Below are 20,830 nucleotides of genomic sequence, written 5' to 3'. Positions count from 1 at the left end.
GTATTCAAGTTTCTTTCGAAGAGCAAACCACGTTCTTCGTAGCCAGATTGTGTGACCAGAGGCTCCTGCTGTTGGCGATGGAGCCAGGCCCTATCAGATCGTTTCCGTGTATGGCGGCCGGACGCAAAGCAAACTGTCGAAAGGCGTGCTGCAGTTGGGGGTATTATAGGCTCGATACGTTAAAATGACTGCAAGAAGTAAGCACTTAAATATGAATGAGAACGCACCGCTCCCAAACACCACCATGGTGCCAAACTTCGATTCGTTAATAGATCTTGAGATGATGTTTGATTCGAAAGACGTACGCTATCGAATGTTGTGTCCTTTCAATTGGTAAGCGGATTAGTTTCGTATTTCTTACAGATGCTATCTGCCACCTACACGTTCCATTGCTACTACTGAGTGGCGTTTCGCATGTAGAAGACGTGATCCGAAATGGGTGCTTAACGTAAAATTCTTCGACGAGGATGGGATTCGAACCCACACGTGCAGAGCACATTTGATTAGTAGTCCAACGCCTTAACCACTCGGCCACCTCGTCTGCTGCAACTGCAGCTGTGTCTTTGGTGAGTGCTTGCCGAAAGAAGACATTTGTCGATTCGAAAACGCATTCAAATCATCGTACTGGGCCGCTGTTAACGTCTAATGCCAAGCAGCAGTGCAGCCGACCAAGCTCCCACTTGCGAATCGTTTAATGACAGCATCCGTCCACGTCAATATTCGATCGGTGCAAAATCACCGGCCCACTTATTTACTGCAGGAATAAGCATTGTATCGACATGCAGTGTCGTCTAATGCAAATGAGAAAGGTGCTGTGCATTCTTTTCCACGACTTACTGCAACGAAACGTACACCTCGATACGCTACACTGATATTGCTAGCAGGGTTTTGACGTTCCCCCTAGCCCAAGATTGTCCTGCTGTTTGCGATGGAGCTTGGTGTTTGAGCGGCCACTGGCGACGAATGTCTGCAAAGTCAAGTCTCTCCAGTAGGCCCTGCCAAATCGGTTCTGTAGATGGCGGCCTGGCTTTAAACAAACTGCTACAGATGGATTATTATAGGCTTGATACGTTAAAATGACTGCGACAGGTATGCACTTAAATATAAATAACAACTCGTCGTTCGCATATACCAACATACTCTTTGCTGGAACCGAAATTTGATTGGTTTATAGATCTCGAAATGATGTTTAATTCGAAGGGCATACGCTATGGAATGTTGTGCGCTTTCATCCGGTAGGCAGTTTTGTCTCGTATTTCATACACACTCCATCTGCCACGTGCACGCGCCGTTGTTACTACTGTGTGGCGTTTCGCACGGAGAGGGAGTGACCGCAAACGAGTGCTTTACGTAAAATTCTTCGACGAGGATGGGATTCGAACCCACGCGTGCAGAGCACATTGGATTAGCAGTCCAACGCCTTAACCACTCGGCCACCTTTTTTTTTTTTATTTTTACTTAACAGGCGTGTACTCTTCATTGAGGAGCTGCAACCGGGGCTGAGTTCCACCTACTCTTCAGCACGGTCAAAATGGCAGGGCTCGTCCGGCATTTGAACCCGGGACCTCCTGCACCCAAAGCAGGAATCATACCTTTTTTTTTTTTTTTTTTTACGCCCTAACCACTTTTTTTTTTTTTTTTTTTTTTTTGTTTTTGTGTTAAACCATTTTAATGACCCAGTGCAGGTCTGTGGAGGCGCGTTGGGCAGGGGTCGAATCCCGAGGCTTGGCCATGACGTCTCCTCCTCCCTGCACTGAAGCACAGTGGCACCAATACGTAGTAATTGTCCTTGGTTCGGAGTCTCATGATACTGATATGTGGACCCGGGGCTTATTTATGCGTTGTCTATCTAAACAGGTAAAAGCTTGGCAGGAAGGCAAAATAACTAAGAGCTAGCGTAAATGTCTCCCCTATCATGAAGTGAGATCAGTATCCCCCTATACCGGTACCATTAATGCAACTGGCGCAGGAGCGAGCAATAGAAGTGGAAACTTAACCAATCCCCTGCTTTTCGAAAACAATACTGAGCATATTCGCAAAGTCCCTCTTAAGATGTGGGAAAGATTGTTGCGTCCAGTACTCATGAAGCATGTAACCAGTAAACGAAATAAAATCGGAAATACCATCACCATCAACCACTGCAAAAATGTAACGGCCAAGAAGCCACATAATGGTGTTGTTCTTTGTCCGGGGATAAAAAACCGTGTCCGGCCAGCAGAGAATATCAGTGGTAAAAGCTGATTCCGAGCTTCTGGTGAGTAACGCCAATTGTCGGCGCAGCCAGTACCACATGCGAAGACGGTCAGCGCAGGTAAATCGATGTGGGAGTGTATCAATACAACCACACGTTTGACAAAGCGGAAAGACACTTAAACCTATACGATGAAGTCGTTCGTTCGTAGGAATCAGCTGATTAACTACCTTATACCATAGGGAGGCAACAGTTGCGGAATGAACGGGTAAGATGATATTCGTCCATATGTTACGCCAATGAAAACGGGGATATTGTAAAACAATCGGGATGGAAGAAGAAGACCTGTGCCATTTGACAAGCAGTGTTCGCGTAGTAAAAACAGGACTACGTTGTAAGTGGAGATCCAGATAACTAATCTCAATGTAGAAGTCCCGAGCATGCCGTAGCTTCGCATTTAGAGGCCCTACGTTAATAGGCGGTGACAAGCTCGCAGGACGAACGACATGGAATAATCGCGAAGTAACAGTCGGGGACTCAGAAAATAAAAGATGGAGGGTGCGCTTAACATAAAGGGCAGCAGACTTGACACGGACATCGGTGAACGACAAGCCGCCCTCAAGTCGCGGCTTCCTAAGAACATCACAACGTAATTTAAAAATGTGCCCCCGCCAAATATATCTGTTAATAAGCTGGACCATTTTTGCACCCTGCATTCTGGGAAGCGGAAACAACTGAGCAACGTAATATACTTTACATAAAACATAAGTGTCTAATACATGCTTTTTTTGCAGTATCGGTATCGAACGCCATGAGTGTTCGAATAAAACACCTTGAAGCTTGGAAATGGCCACTTGCCAATTTTTCGCAGCCATACGAAGAGGACACCGTTCAAGATAGATACCTAAATGTGTATGATGTTCAACAGCCGTAACCCACGGAACAACCACATGTTCAAAGCCCCGCAAATTCAGGAGTTTGCTTTTACGGGGGTTGATACGAGAACCTGAGGCCGCAGAAAATTTATCTAGTTCCATTTTCAACGGCGGCACTTCTGCGGTGGAACGAAGCAAAACAACCAAATCATCAGCATAAGCTGTTGCTGTCTGGGTAACCCCAGAGATCGTAAGACCACGAAGTGTCGAGTTGAGACGTGTGAGGAGTGGTTGAAGGGAGAGAGCATAAAGGGTCATGGATAAAGGGCTACCTTGCGGGACGCCACGTTTAATATCAATGACCTTCGTCAGCTGTCCATTAATGTCAATCTTAGCAGAAATGCCAGTCGTCATATTCTTAAGAACCAGCAGCGCCTTTTCATTAAAACCGAGTCGGCGCAGGAGAAGCTCTAAAAACGAATGGGACACACGATCAAAAGCCTTACTAAAATCAACAAATAAAAGCGCACAGGAAATATTGGTGACAGCGACAATCGACACAATATCACGATACCCCGCCAGAGGCGTCAAGATGGAGCGCCCCGGAAAGCAGCTTTGACAAGGAGTTATCACAGGTGTAAGCAAGAGGGATAGACGTGCATTAACAGCCCTAGCAGCCGTCTTATAATCAAAATTTAAAAGGGTTAAAGGACGAAAGTCACTAGCTGTCTTCAAACCAGCAGATTTCGGTATCAGGACAACCGTACCTCTCTTGAAATCGGCTGGAATTGTGCCACCAGTCAAAATTTCATTTACTATATCCGTAAAAACAGGCCCTATAATAGTCCAAAAGCGAACAAAAATCTCCTTAGGAAGGCCATCCGGACCAGGAGATTTGTGAGATGGTGAACAAGCAATGAAAGCTGAAATTTCGTCTGCAGTAAAAGGAGCTAAAAATTCCATATTATGGTCCTCTGTTAAAACTGATGGGATAGCAGTTAAAATCTCGTCAACATCAAGCGGATCAGAATCAGCCACAGCATATAAGGTCTCATAGTAGCAGGTAAGTTCATGGGTTATTTGATTCTGTAAGGTAAGCCGGCGACCATCAGCTGCCATAAGGCCGTCAATCAATACACGTCGACGGTTCTTGTGGTGACGAAACAGATGGTACATGGAAGTCATTTCATGTGCTAAGGTGGACGGCGGTTTAGATTTAATCTTCAATCCTTCCATCTGAAGCCGTTTAATACTAAGGAGCTTGGCTTTAATTTTCCGAACCTCAGAAAGGTGGGCACATGTCATTCGAGAAGTAGCATAAAGTTCGCGAAGCACCGAATAATAATACTCAAAAGTCAGTTTCAGATCTCGCGCTCTATTATAACTGTAGGACATTAAAGTACGACGTAGTTTTGGCTTCGCACAGTGGATCCACCAGTGAAGCTTAGACGGATAGTATCGCAGAGAACGTAAACACATGTCCCACGCCGTCTGTATTAGAGGTTCGATGTCAGGGTCATAGAGCAAGGAGACATTAAATTTCCACAGCGGCCTATAAAGTTTAAGAGGCTGACGCTCCAAATTAATTATAACCGCAAGGGCACAATGATCCGTAAAACTGGCTGGAATAACATCTACATTTAAAACAGAAATACTAAGGGGATCAGAAATATACAATCCTATGAGTTCCGCTTCTGCGAATTACCCCCAGGCCTTCCGCTCCATTAAAGAGCGGATGGAACGTCGGAGCCTTTCGTTTCGCACCAACCACCCAGAATCTTACAATGCTCCATTTAGTGAGTGGGAATTTCGCAGTGCCCTCGCTGCTTGCCCTGATACCGCTCCTGGGCCAGATGGCATCCACTGTCAGATGCTGAAACACCTTTCAGTGGACTGCCAGCGGCGCCTTCTCGATCTTTACAACCGTCTTTGGGTCGAGGGGGAGTTTCCGTCGCAATGGCGGGAAGGCATTGTCATCCCCGTTTTGAAACCTGGAAAGAACCCTCTGGAGGTGGACAGCTACCGTCCCATTAGCCTCACCAACGTTCTTTGCAAGTTGCTTGAACGGATGGTGAGCCGGCGCTTGCATTGGGTACTGGAGTCTCGGGGCCTTCTGGCTCCATCTCAGGGTGGGTTCCGTAAAGGCCGCTCCGCCACCGACAATCTGGTGAGCCTGGAGTCGGCCATCCGTACTGCCTTTTCCCGCCGTCAGCACCTGGTCGCTGTCTTTTTCGACATGCGGAAGGCGTACGATACGACGTGGCGTCATCACATTCTTTCTACGCTTCATGGATGGGGTCTTCGGGGTCCTCTGCCGATTTTTATCCGCAATTTTCTGTCGTGTCGTACCTTCCGCGTGCAAGTCGCGGCCTCGTATAGTTCCTCCCACGTCCAGGATGACGGTGTGCCACAGGGCTCTGTTTTAAGTGTCTGTCTGTTTTTGATAGCCATTGACGGGCTTGCTGCGGCCGTGGGAAATTCTGTCTCCGCTTCCCTGTATGCTGACGACTTGTGCCTTTATTACAGCTCTACTGGCATTGCAGCTGTTGAACGTCAGCTACAGGGCGCTATCCGTAAGGCGCAGTCTTGGGCTGTAGCGCATGGGTTTCAGTTTTCGGCAGCCAAGACCTGCGTTATGCATTTCTGCCGGTGCCGAACAGTCCATCCTGAGCCGCGGCTTTATCTTGCCGACGAACTCCTTGCTGTGGTGGAGACCCACAGGTTTTTGGGGGTGGTTTTCGATGCCCGGTTGACTTGGCTGCCTCATATCCGGCAGCTGAAACAGACGTGTTGGCGGCATCTAAACGCTCTGAGATGCTTGAGCAACACCCACTGGGGCGCCGACCGCTCTACACTGTTGCGGCTTTACCAGGCGTTAATCCAGTCCCGTCTGGATTATGGGAGCCTGGCTTATGGCTCAGCATCCCCATCTGCGTTACGGGTGCTGGACCCGATTCTCCACAGCGGGATACGCCTTGCCACTGGTGCTTTTCGCACCAGCCCTGTGGACAGCGTACTAGTGGAGGCAGGTGTACCTCCACTGCGGTTCCGACGCCAACGTTTGCTGGCCGCTTATGCTGCCCATGTTCTAAGCTCGCCCGGGCATCCAAACTATCGTCTCCTGTTCCCGCGGTCGGTCGTCCGTATGCCAGAACGTCGGCCCCGGTCTGGTTGTACACTAGCGGTCCGCGTCAAGGAGCTTCTCTCTGGGCTCCAGGGTTTCAGTGTTCCACCTCCTTTCCGGGCTACTTTGCATACACCCCCATGGTGTGTTCGTCGCCCTAGCCTTCGGCTCGACTTGGCACAGGGCCCTAAGGACTCAGTCCCTCAAGAGGCCTTCCGCCGCCGCTTTTATTCCATCCTGGCCACGTATAAGGGCTCTGGTGTTGTTTACACTGACGGTTCGATGGTTGCTGGTCGTGTCGGATATGCGCTCACTCTAGGGGACCTTTCCGAACAACGTTCCTTGCCGGATGGCTGCAGCGTTTACACTGCTGAACTGGTCGCCATCTTTCGTGCCCTAGAGTATATCCGCTCCTGCTCAGGTGAGTCCTTCGTTATCTGTAGCGATTCCCTGAGCGGTTTACGAGCTCTCGACCAGTGTTTCCCTCGTTCTCGTTTGGTGATGGCTATCCACGAGTCTCTGCATACTCTCGCCTGTTGCGGCCGCTCTGTGGTCTTTGTGTGGCCCCCCGGTCATGTCGGTATCCCGGGTAACGAACATGTTGACCGCCTGGCGAAAGAGGCCACCAGTAAGCCATCTCTGGACGTTGGCCTCCCAGAGACTGATTTGCGGGCAGTCTTCCGCCGCAAAATCTTGGCGCTATGGGAGGATGAATGGCGCGAACTGCCAATGCGCAATAAACTCCGTGCTGTCAAGGAGACGACGGCTGTGTGGCGGTCATCCCTGCGAGCCACTCGCAGGGACTCAGTAGTTCTTTGCCGGCTCCGCATTGGCCACTCCCGGCTGACACACAGTTATTTACTGCGCCGGGAGGACCCTCCTCTATGTCGCTGTGGGGCAGCTTTGACAGTGGCCCACATTTTGCTGGCGTGCCCCCTTTTAGCAGTGGTCAGGCAGACATTTGCGCTGCCTGCTACGCTCCCTGCCCTTTTAGCAGACGACTCCACTATGGCTGAGCTAGTTTTACGTTTTATTCGGGCAGGGGGATTTTATCATTTCCTCTGAGTGTTTCTGTTTTATTTTATTGTTTTGTGTTGACTCTGGCCTTTGGCCTATGATTTTCCACTGGTTTCTTAATGTGTTTCTAAGTGGTTGGCTTTTCCTTATTTATTTCTATGGTCGGCCAACCACCGTCACACTCTGTGTGGTTTTAGTTCGTTTTGTCTTGTCCTTGTCTCCGTTTCTCTTGTTCTGTATCGTCTGTGATCTCTTCTGTTCCTTGTTTTTATTCTCTGTGGGTGTTCTTTGTCTTTGGAAAAAGGGACCGATGACCATAGCAGTCTGGTCCCTTTAATCCCCCAAACCAACCAACCAACCAAGAAATATACAATCGGTCCAGTCGACTACTTGACGTGGCAGTAAAAAATGTAAATTTAACTAAAGTGGGGTGTTTAACCTCCCACGCATCGCGTAGCCGTAGTTGACGTTTAAGAGAATGTAGCTCGAAACAATAATTAAAATGAGGGGATTGGTCCTTAGCTTGTAATACACAATTAAAATCACCCCCCAATATCAAAGTCGCAGGATTTTTGCGTAAAAGATAAATCAGATCCTCTTTATAAAAACGAGACCTTTCCTGCCGTTTGCTGGAACTAGAGGGGGCGTAAATATTAACCAAGGTTGTGTCAAATAACCGACAACCAATACCCCTTCCCGAGTCTAAGAGCTCAATTTCGGTAACGGGGATACCGTCACGAATTAGTAAGGCAGTACCTGTGGAAAACTCAGGCGCAAAATTTATAATAGTGCGAAAGCCAGGAACAAACAGGTGTGCAACGGAGACTTCCTGCAGGAAAACAACATCAGCTGCAGAGTCATAAATGAACTGCTGCAGAGACGCTAACTTCAGAGCAGATTGAATGCTATTTATATTTAAGGTAATAAACGTGTACGCCTGTAACATCAACCAAAAAAGGGAAAATGAACCCTAATTACACCACATTAGAAGCAACTACATCCAGATCATCAACATCAGACATGGCAGAGGGTGATTGCCCGGAATCAACGGAATCAGAGTCATCCTTTGCATGCTTGTGTTTTTTCCGCACCGCGTGAAGATTGGGGGGCACTTTCACCCGACGGCGTATCTGATGCACACCAGATTCAACAGCAGGTGGAGTGGGGGGTTCGAGATCAGGCACGTCAACCAAGGCATCCGAAGGATTAGCAGGGCGAGAGGAATCAGAAGAAGGAGCAAGCAAGGGGAAAACTGCATCAGGAACATCGGCACCGGCATCAGAAGGTGTAGGTATTGGAAGTGTAGGAGGTGGAGAGATAGGTTTGGAATCCGCTGAAGCGGAGCGCGCAGTTCTAGAAGCGATTTTCCGACAAACAGCTGTCTGCACCGAAGTGTCGTCAACATGTTGTGATGCCTGTGTCGGGAGGGATGTCAACACCACCTCGACCGAATGTTGGGGCTCTTGCGCCGACAGCGTGGCAGCAGGTTTGACGTCATCAGGCAAAGCAGGAGACACAGCGGGAACAGAATCCGAAACAGGCATGGGAGATTCCGGAATTCTCTCGTCAGATTCGCAAACCGGCTGCGAAACAGCAGCTTCGTCATTAGTGCTACCGGTATCACTAGCACGACGGCGTTTGTTATTGCAAACAGACGGAATCGGTGTTGAAGCAGCCGATACATCTGGGCAAGTGGGTAACGGGGGAAAACCTGCATCAGAGGAAGGTGTCACCCGATGTGAAGAATCTACTGCAGGAGGCTGACAGGAAACAGTGGAGGAAGCTGCTGGCACAAGATCGGCAACCGTTAATTTGCGGCGTTGTGCTAGCCCATTTTTAAGCACAAACACCCGCTTAGGGCAATTAGCACGAACATGACCATTTTCATTATATAGAAAACACGTACCAACTTGCCCCTCATAAGTAAGATGAACACGATAACCACATACAACCAGATGGGACGGTATATTCGACTTAATATGCATTTCAACCGATCTGATACCATTATAACATTGCAGCTTATGTTGTGCAGACCAACGTTCATTTCGAATTGACCGAATGGTACCATAACCAAGCAAAGCTTCCTTGAGATAACTGTTTCCAACTTCAGGGGGTAAATTATAAACCCGAACTGTGGTATACGTAATTTCCGCATTTGAAACAGTAACACTGCTAACAGAACCATCTCTATGACGGAACGACACTTGCTCACCATGTTTAAGTAAAATCTTATCTAGCAAAACCGGATCAACAATTTCACAAAAAAGCAGTAAAGTTCTGTGTCAAAATACGCCGTATGTACCTGGTCCGATGTAATGCCAATCGTATCCACAATCCATTCGTGAATTTCCAACGAAGTTGGTTGAACATTCCTGGTAGCCTTGTTAAACTGAAAACTGAGAGTACACTTCCGCGGAAACAACCGAGAAGCCATAACACTTAATTAATGCGGCAAAAGCCACTATACAACACAGGACACAACACAAACACTAAGGCGACGAAACAACGAAGAAAAGAAGACAAAGAACGTCACACACAGAAAGTAAATAGTCACAACCCGAGGGAAACGGCGGATCGAATACACAGCACGTCCGATCGCTGTCGCGTCTCAAGCGGAACTACCACCTCGTCTGCTGCAACTGCAGCTGTGTCTTTGGCGAGTGCTTGCCGAAAGAAGACATTTGTCGATTCGAAAACGCATTCAAATCATCGTACTGGGCCGCTGTTAACGTCTAATGCCAAGCAGCAGTGCAGTCGACCAAGCTCCCCCTTGCGAATCGTTTAATGACAGCATCCGTCCTCGTCGATATTCGATCGGGTCAAAATCACCGGCCCACTTATTTACTGCAGGAATAAGCATTGTATCGACATGCAGTGTCGTCTAATGCAAATGAGGAAGGTGCTGTGCATTCTTTTCCACGACTTACTGCAACGAAACGTACACCTCGATACGCTACACTGATATTGCTAGCAGGGTTTTGACGTTCCCCCTAGCCCAAGATTGTCCTGCTGTTTGCGATGGAGCTTGGTGTTTGGGCGGCCACTGGCGACGGATGTCTGCAAAGTCAAGTCTCTCCAGTAGGCCCTGCCAAATCGCTTCTGTAGATGGCGGCCTGGCTTTAAACAAACTGTCGGAAGGCGACAGTTGTGCTATAGATGGATTATTATACGCTTGATACGTTAAAATGACTGCGACAGGTATGCACTTAAATATAAATAACAACTCGTCGTTCGCAAATACCAACATACTCTTTGCTGGTACCGACATTTGATTGGTTTGTAGATCTCGAAATGATGTTTAATTCGAAAGACATACGCTATGGAATGTTGTGCGCTTTCATCTGGTAGTCAGTTTTGTCTCGTATTTCATACACACTCAATCTGCCACGTACACGCGCCGTTGTTACTGCTGTGTGGCGTTTCGCACGGAAAGGGGGTGACCGCAAACGAGTGTTTTACGTAAAATTCCTCGACGAGGATGGGATTCGAACCCACGCGTGCAGAGCACATTGGATTAGCAGTCCAACGCCTTAACCACTCGGCCACCTCGTCTGCTGCAACTGCAGTTGTGTCTTTGGCGAGTGCTTGCCGAAAGAAGACATTTGTCGATTCGAAAACGCATTCAAATCATCGTACTGAGACGCTGTTAACGTCTAATGCCAAGCAGAGTGCAGTCGACCAAGCTCCCCCTTGCGAATCGTTTAATGACAGCATCCGTCCTCGTCGATATTCGATCGGGTCAAAATCACCGGCCCACTTATTTACTGCAGGAATAAGCATTGTATCGACATGCAGTGTCGTCTAATGCGAATGAGAAAGGTGCTGTGCATTCTTTTCCACGACTTACTGCAACGAAACGTACACCTCGATACGCTACACTGATATTGCTAGCAGGGTTTTGACGTTCCCCCTAGCCCAAGATTGTCCTGCTGTTTGCGATGGAGCTTGGTGTTTGGGCGGCCACTGGCGACGGATGTCTGCAAAGTCAAGTCTCTCCAGTAGGCCCTGCCAAATCGCTTCTGTAGATGGCGGCCTGGCTTTAAACAAACTGTCGGAAGGAGACAGTAGTGCTACAGATGGATTATTATACGCTTGATACGTTAAAATGACTGCGACAGGTATGCACTTAAATATAAATAACAACTCGTCGTTCGCAAATACCAACATACTCTTTGCTGGAACCGAAATTTGATTGGTTTATAGATCTCGAAATGATGTTTAATTCGAAGGGCATACGCTATGGAATGTTGTGCGCTTTCATCTGGTACGCAGTTTTGTCTCGTATTTCATACACACTCAATCTGCCACGTACACGCGCCGTTGTTACTGCTGTGTGGCGTTTCGCACGGAGAGGGAGTGACCGCAAACGAGTGCTTTACGTAAAATTCTTCGACGAGGATGGGATTCGAACCCACGCGTGCAGAGCACATTGGATTAGCAGTCCAACGCCTTAACCACTCGGCCACCTCGTCTGCTGCAACTGCAGTTGTGTCTTTGGCGAGTGCTTGCCGAAAGAAGACATTTGTCGATTCGAAAACGCATTCAAATCATCGTACTGGGACGCTGTTAACGTCTAATGCCAAGCAGAGTGCAGTCGACCAAGCTCCCCCTTGCGAATCGTTTAATGACAGCATCCGTCCTCGTCGATATTCGATCGGGTCAAAATCACCGGCCCACTTATTTACTGCAGGAATAAGCATTGTATCGACATGCAGTGTCGTCTAATGCAAATGAGAAAGGTGCTGTGCATTCTTTTCCACGACTTACTGCAACGAAACGTACACCTCGATACGCTACACTGATATTGCTAGCAGGGTTTTGACGTTCCCCCTAGTCCAAGATTGTCCTGCTGTTTGCGATTTAGCTTGGTGTTTGGGCGGCCACTGGCGACGGATGTCTGCAAAGTCAAGTCTCTCCAGTAGGCCCTGCCAAATCGCTTCTGTAGATGGCGGCCTGGCTTTAAACAAACTGTCGGAAGGCGACAGTTGTGCTACAGATGGATTATTTTGAGCTTGATACGTTAAAATGACTGCGACAGGTATGCACTTAAATATAAATAACAACTCGTCGTTCGCAAATACCAACATACTCTTTGCTGGAACCGAAATTTGATTGGTTTATAGATCTCGAAATGATGTTTAATTCTAAGGGCATACGCTATTTAATGTTGAGCGCTTTCATCTGGTAGGCAGTTTTGTCTCGTATTTCATACACACTCTATGTGCCACGTACACGTGCCGTTGTTACTGCTGTGTGGCGTTTCGCACGGAGAGGGAGTGACCGCAAACGAGTGCTTTACGTAAAATTCTTCGACGAGGATGGGATTCGAACCCACGCGTGCAGAGCACGTTGGATTAGTAGTCCAACGCCTTAACCACTCGGCCACCTCGTCTGCTGCAACTGCAGTTGTGTCTTTGGCGAGTGCTTGCCGAAAGAAGACATTTGTCGATTCGAAAACGCATTCAAATCATCGTACTGGGACGCTGTTAACGTCTAATGCCAAGCAGAGTGCAGTCGACCAAGCTCCCCCTTGCGAATCGTTTAATGACAGCATCCCCCTGCGGGTTCGGGGGTTAGAATAGGCCCGCGGTATTCCTGCCTGTCGTAAGAGGCGACTAAAAGGAGTCTCAAACGTTTCGGCCTTATGTGATGGTCCCCTCTCGGGTTTGACCTCCATCTATCTAAATTATTCCGAAGAGCGAGCCAATTGGGGAAGGGCACCTTACATGGTGCACTGTATCCTTCGTGCACTTAGACCTATAGCCGTCTTTCTCGTCGTTGCAATGGTGTCCCGCTCGTTTTCGATCTCTTGGGCGATTACCACGTTACACTCTGCAGTGTTTCTTTTAACTGTGACGACGACCTTGGCCATTTTTGCACCTAAGATCCAGCACGGTAGCCAGTCCGTTGTGGTGGGGTCGCCATGTACCCTCTTGGTTGTAGCCCCCTGACAACACAGGGATCGCTCTACTGATGCCTGCGCCGTTCACTCCCCACGTATGCCAAGGAGTAGATGCCCATCTCCCTGGGGCATCAGGACTCCCGGCAATGGCCATCCTGCCAGGTGGCCTTTGCTGTGGCTGGGTGGCGCCCGTGGGGAGGGCCCTTGGTCGGAGTAGGTGGCATCAGGGCGGATGACCCGCAATGAAGCGTGAAACATCATCTGTCGCTGGCGGCCAGCCGTCAGCAGTCTCTAAGCGTTCGAGAGCCCATTTTAAAGGTAACGTTTATGACCCCAAATCGTTCCCCTCCCTCGCCACACCATGGGAGGAACGACAGGCATTGCGTGACACTGAGACGTATTCGCCCAGATATCTTGTCTGTACCAGAGCTGATGGGGAATCTTTTCTATCCGTGAAGCCTCAGTTCTTTGTAGAGCATTTAGAGGACAAGTTCGGTGAGGTGGAGGGCTTGTCCAAGATGCGGTCTGGATCGGTGTTGATAAAAACGGCATCCTCTGCTCAGTCACGGAGGTTGCTCAATTGTGACAAGTTGGGGGATGTTTCCGTTACCATCACGCCGCATAAGAGTCTGAACATGGTCCAGGGTATTATATTCCACCGGGATCTTCTTCTGCAGTCCGACGATGAATTACGCGCCAACCTCGAACGACGAGGTGTTCACTTCGTCCGGCGCGTCCATCGGGGTCCGAGGGATAATCAGGTCGCCACCGGTGCCTTCATCTTGGCCTTTGAGGGTGATGTCTTACCCGAAAAGGTTAAGGTGATGGTTTACCGTTGTGATGTGAAACCATATATCCCTCCTCCGATGCGGTGTTTTAAATGCTGGAAGTTCGGGCACATGTCATCTCGCTGTACTTCCAGCATGACGTGTCGGGATTGCGGACGTCCTTCGCATCCCGATACTCCATGTGCCCCGCCTCCTATCTGTGTTAACTGCGGAGAACACCATTCCCCCTGCTCGCCGGACTGTAGGATATTGCAGAAAGAACGGCTGACCTACCCTGAGGCTAGACGGAAATATGAGAGGCTCCATCCTGTGGCAATGCCGTCCACCTACGCCGCTGCTGCAACGACGGTTCTCCCGTCGTCACGAATCGGCTCTAAGATCGGTCAGCATCCACCGGCCCCCTTGCTTGTGGGGGGCACTTCACACCCTGTTGCTCCTGCTCCATCTTCTTCAGGAGCAACTCCCTCCCAACCTTCGGGGACATCAGCTCCCCCTTCCCAGCCGGAGAAGCGTAAGACTTCCTCGGCTGCTCTCGCCAGGAAGGGATCCCTTGGGGACCTCCCTTCGCAAGTTCCGACCAGCGGAAAAGCGGACGCCCGCAAGTGGTTGAAACAACCGCCAGTCCCTGGTCGTCGGGCCTCGCGGTCGTCGTCTGTCCCTGAGACTGACCCAGTGAAGCCCATGCAGCCTGAAGCGCCGAAGGCACAGCGTGACAAGCACAAAAAGAAGAAAGTCCCCAAGACTAACTGTAATGCGGTGGCACCGATCCCGCCGCTTCCTACAAGCTCTGCCTCTGAGGACGAGGTGGAGATTCTGGCGTCCGCTGAGGACCTCGCTCTTGCCGGTCCCGCGGACGCAATGGATGGCATTTGCACGGATGCTCCATCGGAGGCAGCAGGTGACCCAGTGGCGTAATCTGCCTTCCCAGTCCCGTCACGCCTTTCCCAGCCATGGACAACACCATCCTCCAGTGGAACTGCGGCGGTTTCTTCCACCATCTAGCTGAGCTCCGTCAACTTATCAGCCTTCACCCTTTCTTTTGCATTGCTCTCCAGGAAACATGGTTTCCAGCAATGCGAACCCCCGCCCTCCGTGGCTATCGGGGTTATTATAAGAACCGAGCAGCTTATGAAAGGGTGTCTGGTGGCGTCTGCATATATGTCCTTCACACTCTGCACAGCGAGTCTGTCCCTCTCCAGACGCCTTTAGAGGCTGTCGCTGTACGCGTGTGGACGCCACAGGCTGTTACCGTCTGCAGTCTTTACATTCCACCGGATGGTGATGTCTCGCAGCATGTCCTGGCTGCACTGGTCGCCCAATTGCCGCCACCTTTCTTGCTATTGGGCGACTTCAACGCTCATAACCCTCTGTGGGGTGGGTCAGTGGCAACAGGTCGAGGCACCATCGTTGAGCATTTCTTGTCGCAGCTCGATCTCTCGCTGTTAAATGATGGTGCCTTCACACACTTCAGTGTGGCTCATGGCACCTACTCCGCCATTGACCTTTCCATCTGTAGCCATAGCCTCTTACCGTCTGTCCAATGGAGTGTGCATGACGACCTGTGTGGTAGTGACCACTTTCCGATCTTTTTGTCACTATCACAGCGCCACTCTTCTGGGCGCCCTAGCAGATGGGCTCTGAATAAGGCTGACTGGGACTTGTTCTCCTCCACTGCCGCTTTTGAGCCTCTCTCTACCGATGACATTGATGCGGTGGTTCAATCGGTCACCACCGGCATCGTTACTGCCGCCGAATCTGCCATTCCCCATTCCTGTGGGTCCCCTCGGCGGAAGACTGTGCCTTGGTGGTCGCCTGAGATCGCTGAAGCGATTAAAGATCGCCGGCGGGCGCTCCAGCGTCACAAGCGACATCCCTCCCTCGACCACCTTATCGCCTTCAAACGGCTGCGTGCGCGGGCCCGCCTCCTTATCCGCCAAGGCAAGAAGGAGTGCTGGGAGCGGTATGTGTCCACAATTGGCCTCCATGTCACTCCATCGCAGGTCTGGGCCAGGATTCGACGCGTCTACGGCTATCGGCCACCTGTCAGCGTCCCTGCGCTCTCACTGAATGGAGCAGTTTGTACTGACTCCGACGTCATTGCCAATCGCTTAGCAGAGCATTTTGCTATGAGTTCCGCTTCTGCGAATTACCACCAGGCCTTCCGCTCCATTAAAGAGCGGATGGAACATCGGAGCCTTTCGTTTTGCACCAACCACCCAGAATCTTACAATGCTCCATTTAGTGAGTGGGAATTTCGCAGTGCCCTCGCTGCTTGCCCTGATACCGCTCCTGGGCCAGATGGCATCCACTGTCAGATGCTGAAACACCTTTCAGTGGACTGCCAGCGGCGCCTTCTCGATCTTTACAACCGTCTTTGGGTCGAGGGGGAGTTTCCGTCGCAATGGCGGGAAGGCATAGTCATCCCCGTTTTGAAGCCTGGAAAGAACCCTCTGGAGGTGGACAGCTACCGTCCCATTAGCCTCACCAACGTTCTTTGCAAGTTGCTTGAACGGATGGTGAGCCGGCGCTTGAATTGGGTACTAGAGTCTAGGGGCCTTCTGGCTCCATCTCAGGGTGGGTTCCGTAAAGGCCGCTCCGCCGCCGACAATCTGGTGAGCCTGGAATCGGCCATCCGTCCTGCCTTTTCCCGCCGTCAGCACCTGGTCGCTGTCTTTTTCGACATGCGGAAGGCGTACGATACGACGTGGCGTCATCACATTCTTTCTACGCTCCATGGATGGGGTCTTCGGGGTCCTCTGCCGATTTTTATCCGCAATTTTCTGTCGTGTCGTACCTTCCGCGTGCAAGTCGCGGCCTCGTATAGTTCCTCCCACGTCCAGGAGAACGGTGTGCCACAGGGTTCCGTTTTAAGTGTCTGTCTGTTTTTAATAGCCATTAACGGTCTTGCTGCGGCCGTGGGAAACTCTGTCTCCGCTTCCCTGTATGCTGACGACTTCTGCCTTTATTACAGCTCTCCCAGCATTGCAGCTGTGGAACGTCAGCTACAGGGCGCTATCCGTAAGGCGCAGTCTTGGGCTGTCGCCCATGGGTTTCAGTTTTCGGCAGCCAAGACCCGCGTTATGCATTTCTGCCGGCGCCGAACAGTCCATCCTGAGCCGCGGCTTTATCTTGCCGACGAACTCCTTGCTGTGGTGGAGACCCACAGGTTTTTGGGGGTGGTTTTCGATGCCCGGTTGACTTGGCTGCCTCATATCCGGCAGCTTAAACAGACGTGTTGGGGGCATCTTAACGCTCTGAGATGCTTGAGCCACACCCGCTGGGGCGCCGACCGCTTTACCCTGTTGCGGCTCTACCAGGCGTTAATCCAGTCCCGTCTGGATTATGGGAGCCTGGCTTATGGCTCAGCATCCCCATCTGCGTTACAGGTGCTGGACCCAATTCTCCACAGCGGGATACGCCTTGCCACTGGTGCTTTCCGCACCAGCCCCGTGGACAGCGTACTAGTGGAGGCAGGTGTACCTCCCCTGCGGTTCCGACGCCAACGTTTGTTGGCCGCTTATGCTGCCCATGTCCTAAGCTCGCCCGGGCATCCAAATTATCGTCTCCTGTTCCCGCGATCGGTCGTCCATCTGCCAGACCGTCGGCCCCGGTCCGATCGCCGTACGCATCAAAGAGCTTCTCTGCGGGCTTGGGTTTTTCCCTGTTCCGCCTCCTTTCCAGGCGCCTCTGCGTACACCCCCGTGGTGTGTTCCTCGCCCTTGCCTTCGGCTCGACTTGGCACAGGGCTCGAAGGACTCGGTCCCTCCAGAGGCCTTCCGCCGCCGCTTTTATTCCATCCTTGCCACGTATCAGGGCTCTGGAATTGTTTACACCGACGGTTCGATGGTTGCTGGTCGTGTCGGGTATGCGCTAACTCTAGGGGACCATTCCGAACAACGGTCCTTGGCGGCTGGCTGCAGCGTTTACACTGCTGAGGTAGTCGCCATCTTTCGAGCCCTAGAGTATATCCGCTCCTGCTCAGGTGATTCCTTCGTTATCTGTAGCGATTCCCTGAGCGGTTTACGAGCTCTCGACCAGTGTTTTCCTCGTTCTCGTCTGGTGATGGCTATCCATGAGTCCCTGCATACTCTTGCGCGTTGCGGCCGCTCTGTGGTCTTTGTGTGGACCCCCGGTCATGTCGGTATCCCGGGCAATGAACATGTTGACCGCCTGGCGAAAGAGGCCACGTGTAAACCATCTCTGGATGTTGGCCTTCCAGAGACTGATTTGCGGGCAGTCCTCCGCCGAAAAGTTTTTGCGCTTTGGGACGCTGAATGGCGCGATCGGATCACGCCCAATAAACTCCATGCCATTAAGGAGACGACGACTGTGTGGCGGTCATCCATGCGAGCCAACCGCAGGGAATCAGTCGTCCTTTGTCGGCTCCGCATTGGCCACTCCCGGCTGACACACAGTTATTTACTGCGCCGGGAGGACCCTCCTCTATGTCGATGTGGGGCGGCTTTGACAGTGGCCCACATTTTGATGGCCTGCCCCCTTTTAGCTGTGGTCAGGCAGACATTTGCGCTGCCTGATACGCTCCCTGCCCTTTTAACAGACGACTCCACTATGGCTGACTTAGTTTTACGTTTTATTCGGGCAGGGGGATTTTATCATTTACTCTGAGTGTTTCTGTTTTATTTTATTGTTTTGTATTGATTCTGGCCTTTGGCCTATGGTTTTACACTGTTTTTTTAATGTGTTTCTACGTGGTTGGCCTTTCCTTTTTTCTGTCTATGGTCGGCCAACCACCGTCACACTCTGTGTGGTTTTAGTTTGTTTTGTCTTGTCTTGTCTTTGTCTCAGTATCTCTTGTACTGTCTCGTCTGTGATCTCTTCTGTTCCTTGTTTTTATTCTCTGTGGGTGTTCTTTGTCTTTGGAAAAAGGGGCCGATGACCATGGCAGTCTGGTCCCTTTAATCCCCCAAACCAACCAACCAACCTGGGCCAGATGGCATCCACTGTCAGATGCTGAAACACCTTTCAGTGGACTGCCAGCGGCGCCTTCTCGATCTTTACAACCGTCTTTGGGTCGAGGGGGAGTTTCCGTCGCAATGGCGGGAAGGCATTGTCATCCCCGTTTTGAAGCCTGGAAAGAACCCTCTGGAGGTGGACAGCTACCGTCCCATTAGCCTCACCAACGTTCTTTGCAAGTTGCTTGAACGGATGGTGAGCCGGCGCTTGAATTGGGTACTGGAGTCTCGGGGCCTTCTGGCTCCATCTCAGGGTGGGTTCCGTAAAGGCCGCTCCGCCGCCGACAATCTGGTGAGCCTGGAGTCGGCCATCCGTACTGCCTTTTCCCGCCGTCAGCACCTGGTCGCTGTCTTTTTCGACACGCGGAAGGCGTACGATACGACGTGGCGTCATCACATTCTTTCTACGCTCCATGGATGGGGTCTTCGGGGTCCTCTGCCGATTTTTATCCGCAATTTTCTGTCGTGTCGTACCTTCCGCGTGCAAGTCGCGGCCTCGTATAGTTCCTCCCACGTCCAGGAGAACGGTGTGCCACAGGGCTCTGTTTTAAGTGTCTGTCTGTTTTTAATAGCCATTAACGGGCTTGCTGCGGCCGTGGGAAATTCTGTCTCCGCTTCCCTGTATGCTGACGACTTCTGCCTTTATTACAGCTCTACTGGCATTGCAGCTGTTGAACGTCAGCTACAGGGCGCTATCCGTAAGGCGCAGTCTTGGGCTGTAGCGCATGGGTTTCAGTTTTCGGCAGCCAAGACCTGCGTTATGCATTTTTGCCGGTGCCGAACAGTCCATCCTGAGCCGCGGCTTTATCTTGCCGACGAACTCCTTGCTGTGGTGGAGACCCACAGGTTTTTGGGGGTGGTTTTCGATGCCCGGTTGACTTGGCTGCCTCATATCCGGCAGCTCAAACAGACGTGTTGGCGGCATCTCAATGCACTCCGGTGTTTGAGCCACACCCGCTGGGGAGCCGACCGCTCTACCCTGCTACGGCTCTACCAGGCGTTAATTCAGTCCCGTCTGGATTATGGGTGCCTGGCATATGGCTCAGCCTCCCCGTCTGCGTTGCGGGTGCTGGACCCAATTCTCCACAGCGGGATACGCCTTGCCACTGGTGCTTTCCGCACCAGCCCTGTGGACAGCTTACTCGTGGAGGCAGGTGTCCCTCCCCTGCGGTTCCGACGCCAACGTTTGCTGGCCGCTTATGCTGCCCATGTTCTCAGCTCGCCCGGGCATCCAAATTATCGTCTCCTGTTCCCGCGATCGGTCGTCCATCTGCCAGATGGTCGGCCCCGGTCTGGTTGTACAATAGCGGTCCGCGTCCAGGAGCTTCTCTCTGGGCTTCAGGTTTTCACTGTTCCACCTACTTTCCGGGCTACTTTGCATACACCCCCATGGTGTGTTCGTCGCCCTTGCCTTCGGCTGGACCTGGCACAGGGCCCGAAGGACTCAGTCCCTCCAGAGGCCTTCCGCCGCCGCTTTTATTCTATCCTGGCCACGTATCAGGGCTCTGGTGTTGTCTACACTGACGGTTCGATGGTTGCTGGTCGTGTCGGGTATGCGCTCACTCTAGGGGACCGTTCCGAACAACGTTCCTTGCAGGATGGCTGCAGCGTTTACACTGCTGAATTGGTCGCCATCTTTCGTGCCCTAGAGTATATCCGCTCCTGCTCAGGTGAGTCCTTCGTTATCTGTAGCGATTCCCTGAGCGGTTTACGAGCTCTCGACCAGTGTTTCCCTCGTTCTCGTCTGGTGATGGCTATCCACGAGTCTCTGCATACTCTTGCCTGTTGCGGCCGCTCTGTGGTCTTTGTGTGGACCCCCGGTCATGTCGGTATCCCGGGTAACGAACATGTTGACCGCCTGGCGAAAGAGGCCACCAGCAAGCCATCTCTGGACCTTGGCCTCCCAGAGACTGATTTGCGGGCAGTCTTCCGCCGCAAAATCTTGGCGCTATGGGACGAG

General features: G+C 51.2%; 5 non-coding genes across 5 annotated transcripts; all 5 read right to left on the bottom strand.

The window, feature by feature from the left end:
• Nucleotides 1-459: 459 nt before the first annotated feature.
• On the bottom strand, nt 460-541 carry Trnas-acu. Its single transcript has one exon. It is a non-coding gene; the product is annotated as a tRNA-Ser (tRNA).
• An 820-nt stretch (nt 542-1,361) lies between these two features.
• Trnas-gcu lies at nt 1,362-1,443 on the bottom strand. Its single transcript has one exon. It is a non-coding gene; the product is annotated as a tRNA-Ser (tRNA).
• A 9,234-nt stretch (nt 1,444-10,677) lies between these two features.
• Trnas-gcu lies at nt 10,678-10,759 on the bottom strand. The gene has a single exon. It is a non-coding gene; the product is annotated as a tRNA-Ser (tRNA).
• An 838-nt stretch (nt 10,760-11,597) lies between these two features.
• On the bottom strand, nt 11,598-11,679 carry Trnas-gcu. The gene has a single exon. It is a non-coding gene; the product is annotated as a tRNA-Ser (tRNA).
• Nucleotides 11,680-12,517: 838 nt separating this feature from the next.
• On the bottom strand, nt 12,518-12,599 carry Trnas-acu. Its single transcript has one exon. It is a non-coding gene; the product is annotated as a tRNA-Ser (tRNA).
• Between the last annotated feature and the right edge of the window lie 8,231 nt (nt 12,600-20,830).

This window comes from Schistocerca americana, chromosome 2, assembly GCF_021461395.2.
Source record: "Schistocerca americana isolate TAMUIC-IGC-003095 chromosome 2, iqSchAmer2.1, whole genome shotgun sequence".
Lineage (NCBI taxonomy): Eukaryota > Metazoa > Arthropoda > Insecta > Orthoptera > Acrididae > Schistocerca > Schistocerca americana.
Note: the sequence above shows the minus strand (reverse complement) of the source record. Positions and strands in the feature narration are given on the sequence as shown.